Source organism: Rhagoletis pomonella, unplaced genomic scaffold, assembly GCF_013731165.1.
Source record: "Rhagoletis pomonella isolate Grant_MI unplaced genomic scaffold, Rhpom_1.0 Rhpom_scaffold_00001, whole genome shotgun sequence".
NCBI classification, from domain to species: domain Eukaryota; kingdom Metazoa; phylum Arthropoda; class Insecta; order Diptera; family Tephritidae; genus Rhagoletis; species Rhagoletis pomonella.
The window spans coordinates 13317514-13322927 of record NW_023458555.1 but is presented as its reverse complement, the minus strand read 5'-3'; positions in this window follow the sequence as shown (position 1 = coordinate 13322927).

The following is a 5414-nucleotide window of genomic DNA, read 5'->3' as shown; positions in this document are numbered from 1 at the left end:
GAAATATTTAATATTAATTCCTTTTGATATTTTATATGAATGTATATAATTTAAGAGCCGTCCATTTTTTTAACCCTCTCATTATTACATATGTACATATGTACTACATAATTGACTAGTTACTAAACAATTATTAGCACTTAGTTGAATTATACCATTTTCCCACGGCATCCACGGCATTACTTTATTCGCTCCCCCAGTTTGACAGTTCTCTATCTCTGTGTACTGTTTTTGTTTTTCTTCGCTACAAAATTGATGCAAAATGTAGGTTCTTCCTAAAAATGTATAAGTTTCCTTATTAAATTAAGGATATGCACATTGATAAACTTTAATTTTCGTTCTCAGAAAAAATGCAAGTTTCTATTTGTGAGCTAGTTTCGATAAATTTTCGTGATTCGCATGGTAATTGAATCTGAATTACCAACAAATGAGGAAATTTGCCCTCAAAATTTCGTATAGCGAATTATGTAATGCGGTGGGTAATTGGAGTGCGAATTACGAATGAGAGAGCGAACTACGTAATTAGGGCGCCTTGGGAAAGCCGTATTAGTTTAAGCATTTGACTTATGTATGTACTATTGTATTCTGACTCAATCTATTTATTTTATTTATCTTACTGTTCGCCGAATTATCAGAATTCTTTCATCTTAGTTTTGTGCGGAGAAAAACTTTTCAAAAAGGTGCATGCTATTGAGTTGTGCCGTTTTTTATCGGCTAAACAAATCATACTTGGTAGAAATATATAGTTAACTCTTAAAGCCGTATTTCCACTCTGCACTAAATGACGCAAATTCTAATGACAAAGTTGGGCATTAAAAAATATGCATATCATTGCGTTAAAAAAAAAATTGTCATTAAGTTCATTTCCACATGGTATTTTTTAAATTACACCAATTTTTTTTTTTGTCATTTCAATGCCTAGTGGAAATTCGGCATAAGTTGCTTTCGTGGGACTTTAAAGCATGGCCTCATAATATCTTTGCGCTCGAGCATGACTAGCACGAATTAGGTGCGATTTTTTTTGCTTCCTAGATTTTCTGCAGAAAACGTTGAAGCTTCATTTTGGTCGCTTACACCGCGTGACAAAATAACAAACAAGAAATTTCAAAGCAATCAATATACTGACGGAGCTAGGGACTGAATATAGTAAAAATGTATTCCTCCCAAAGAAGTCAAATTTTTTAACTGCACTTTACTCGTATCGGAAAAAGGAGATAACCCCTCGAAGGGGCAATTGCTCATGCTAAGTAGCATGCCTGGGCTCTTAACTGCAGTTAAGCTTTTGGTGGAAATGAGCTATAATAATTCAAACAATTATTTAAAAAGCTAAGTGTAATGTACATAGATTAACATTATAGATACCAAGTGAAAGAGAAAATTCTATAAAATTACTAAAAAAAACGATTCAAAAAAAGCGCTTTTGATTATTTTTATTTTTTTAAGTTAATTAAGCTAGAAGCTCGAAATTCGAGGATGTGGTTGTTTGTATATTAGTCTTTAACATATCATTTTTTTAAACGAAATATTAAAATTTTTCAATTATATTCAGAAGCAAAATTTGAAAAGCACTTTTCAATACATATTCGTCCTTATGCAACAAAAACATTCATTTTTTTTTTAATTTTACATAATTTTTTCTTTTGTTTGTTACCCATATCATTATTATAAAATGCATTACAGGTATTTTAATAAATTTGCGTGGCAGTAATATTTCTTACATACAAAAGTAAAATTTTTGTCTTTGGTGTTTGATAAAGAAAACTTCGAATCAAATAACGGCGTCTTTTATTTTTCTAAAAAAACGGACGTCAACTGCTTATCACAAAGTCAAGGTCGTTGTAGGTCGGTAGGTCGTTTTAGGACCTATAACTCTAATTTTTTTTACATTTTTTTCATATCGTTTTTGGACAATCTGATTAAAAAGTTAAAACGTTTGCTGATTTTTCCTTAATCTTTTCCAAAGTATGAAATTTTGATTCACATGAGTTTTCTGTACAATCAGCCTTAATTTTATACAAATTTGACTGAAAAAAAAAATTTACTCTGAAAAACATTTTAAGCATCGTAAAAAAAGTAATGCAAAATAATTCGGTAAGTCGTATGTACTTTTATATTTTTTTCTTACAAATTAAATTTGGAAATGCTTTTAAACTTTTGGCCGTATTTAGCCCCGTTTAGACTGTCAAAAACGCGCAAAATTAATAGTTTTGAGTTTAATTCGTCAATTTCATGTTCAATCAATAATCAATCAATAAAAAATGATGTTTTTTAAGTCATCTACTTGTTCATCCACAATTAATTTTTGCCAAAAAAATTGGCCAAATTCTACAATTTCACTGAATTTTTTTTAAACTAATTTTTCAAATTGAAAAAATTCTGATGTGATGTGAAATACACAGTTCAACCATATTTGGCCCCTAGTTTCGCGAGTATATTGATTTTTGTATGTGTAAATAATTTTACCACAATTGGCGGTGTTATCAACTGCTTCACAAACTATTGACAGGGAAGGTGGTAGGGTCTAACGTACATATAACTTAAGAATGAATTGGAATGCAATCGCATATTTTAGTCGTTGTGTGCTCTTTTTTCCATTACCTAGCTCGAAAAGCCTTATTGTAAGTAAAATAAATAAACTATTAAATACACAGGTACTTATAAATATTTTCGGTCAATTACTTGTATGTAAAATCAGTTGCAATTCAACATCACTTTATACTACATTTTTAGTTAAGCCACGTTTACGTGCATTTGCAGAAATTTGAGTCTGATAAGTGTCAGCATGAGAATGTTTTTGAGCTAATTATTTTTTTTTTTAGCTATTTTAAGTTTTTTTACTTTCTATACTTATTTACGTATTTCATTTCCATAACTTATTGCCATAGCTATAACGAAATGACTGTATAATTTTTCTAAGGGTTTCTAAAGTGATTACTTTTCAGAAGAATAAAGCTAACAAATTATTTTTAGTACATATATTTACAGATTTTAATACCCTAACACATATCAGACTACTTTGTGCTATTAGTTCTGTTCGCTATCCAAATGCCAGTAAGAATTAGTCAGTAAAAAAAATTCAGAGAATAAGGTATCTTACTCTCCCAAAGAGAGAAACTTACTAAGTTTTGTGCGAACAGCAATTAGCAAACATTTGCAAGCTTCACTGCCAGCTGGCGTCCATGGTTGCATTTCCAACATAATAAATTTTTTATATTTATATAAAATTAATTGAATAAACAAATATTTACATACTTCTTTCATTAGTAAATCGCAACAAGATTGTTCATTTTTAAGTTTAACGAACTTTTTGATTCAAATTAATGTTAACAAAAATGCAACCGTGTGCCACAATCCTGCTTGCATATTCTTACTATCAAAAGTTTTCCCAGCACGAATTTGCAACTTCCCCTCCAAATGGAATGTCAAAATTATGCTCCCTCCTTGCAAGTTTTACTGGGCTTTTTGGCCAAATAAACACGATTTGGTAACAATTGGTACCAACTTGTACAAGTTTTTGCATAGCGAACACCCTTATTCTTTCATGCAAAATCTACTCATAAAAAGGGTTTATCGCTAACTCACTCGGCATATGCACCACTATCGCTTGAATTTCCACATGGTTCATTAAAAAAAAAAAATCTGTATTTCAAGAATTAAGATCACAGTATTCGACATTATTATGTTTTGTGGCAGTCATGCTTACAAGTCACCAAAAGGGGAGGGAAAACTTAAATGCTCAAGTAGCACTCTTTAGTGACCTTTCAAAAAAGTAGTAAATGTGGGGAAAAAGTATTCTAGGCAATGTTCCTACCTTATGGTGACAACACACACCGTCTTCAAAAGAGACACAACTCAATATTACCCGATCGTCAGAAAATGCGAAAAAATATTTCTTAGCACATGCTAATCACATGAACAAGGACGACTTTACCTTAGGTTTTCTTCAACAAATTATAACAAAAATTTACTCCAGCTTTTGCTGAAAGGTAAATAAAAGCTCTGTGTACATTTGTAGTGCATTACTTCAAAAATGACAAATTTTGAGTTGTGTCACTTTTGAAGATCGTGTGCGATATGTACATTTGGGCATGAGAAAAATCAAAACATTATTCTTTGGTTAAAAAAAAATGTTTGCTTTATGCTACCGGGACGTACTGAACTGATAGTAAATTTCACTATATAATCCAATAAGTAGAAATTTATTAAAAAGAAATAAAAAGGCTTTACAACTAGATATCTAACCTAAATTTTTGACGCATATGTATACTTTTCTTACCTTATCGAACTACCAAAGCATCGATTCAACAGCAAGCACTTTTTAGCTTATGGTTTTTATAAAAAAAAAAAAAAATATTTGAAAACAAAACTATTCGTATTCTTTAGATTTAGTATTTTTGTGTTTGAAACTTTTTCGTTTTTCTTGTTATTAGCAAATCTTAATAAAAATTCTTATTTGTGATCCTTATTTTCAAGTTACTTGAAATTTACTTAATATTACATAATTTCGTTATTTTTAAACCTTTATTTTGTAAATATTTATTATAAATATAAGTTAATACTCACATAATATATGTATAAATACATAAAAGCAATTTGTGCAATGAACTGCGAATGTTTAATAAATTATAACTAGCCTTAAGATAAACAAGCAGCAAGACTTACAAAATACATATAAATGTTATGCCTTTATTTACTTAACGCTCAATTTTTTCGTGAACCATGCAATGAGAAATACACACATACATATATGTATACCTGTGCATACATATGTATGCATGCGTGTTTTTTTTAAATAAAGAAATATAACTTTAATACTATCGACTACACTAAAATATAATGATAAAGGTACCTACATATGTATAATAAAATCCTTAGACTCAAGACTTTCTTTCCAGTGATAGTTATATTTATTAAACGTTTTAAAACACACATAAGTTGTGCTGAATGTTGCAAATTAAACATTTTTACTCAAAGGCAATGTAATAAGCAATAAAATTTTGTAATTAATTTTTAAAATATTTTATACGTTAAAATTAAGCGAGTCATTAGGCTGATTAAGCCGAAAATATGTCTATTACCTTAAATTACAACTGAACTTTGTATCTATTTAGATAAGAATTCATAAGCCTTGTATATTTAATTAAAGCAATATACATACATACAGATAAAACTATTTTAAAACATTTAATTTGACTTGGTTTATTATGGTCGGAATTCTTCGAATGCTTCGAGCAGCAAGATTCACAAAAATGTGCCCAGAATCGTTTCAACTATTCTTGAAAATTGTGTGAACGGAATTTGTCAGTTGGTAAAAAAAAAACGAGCATACTGCTCAAACAAAGCCATTAACGGCAAACTGCTGCTGCAAATAAAACAAAAACTTGGCTAAACGGGAAATATAGAATGACACTTAC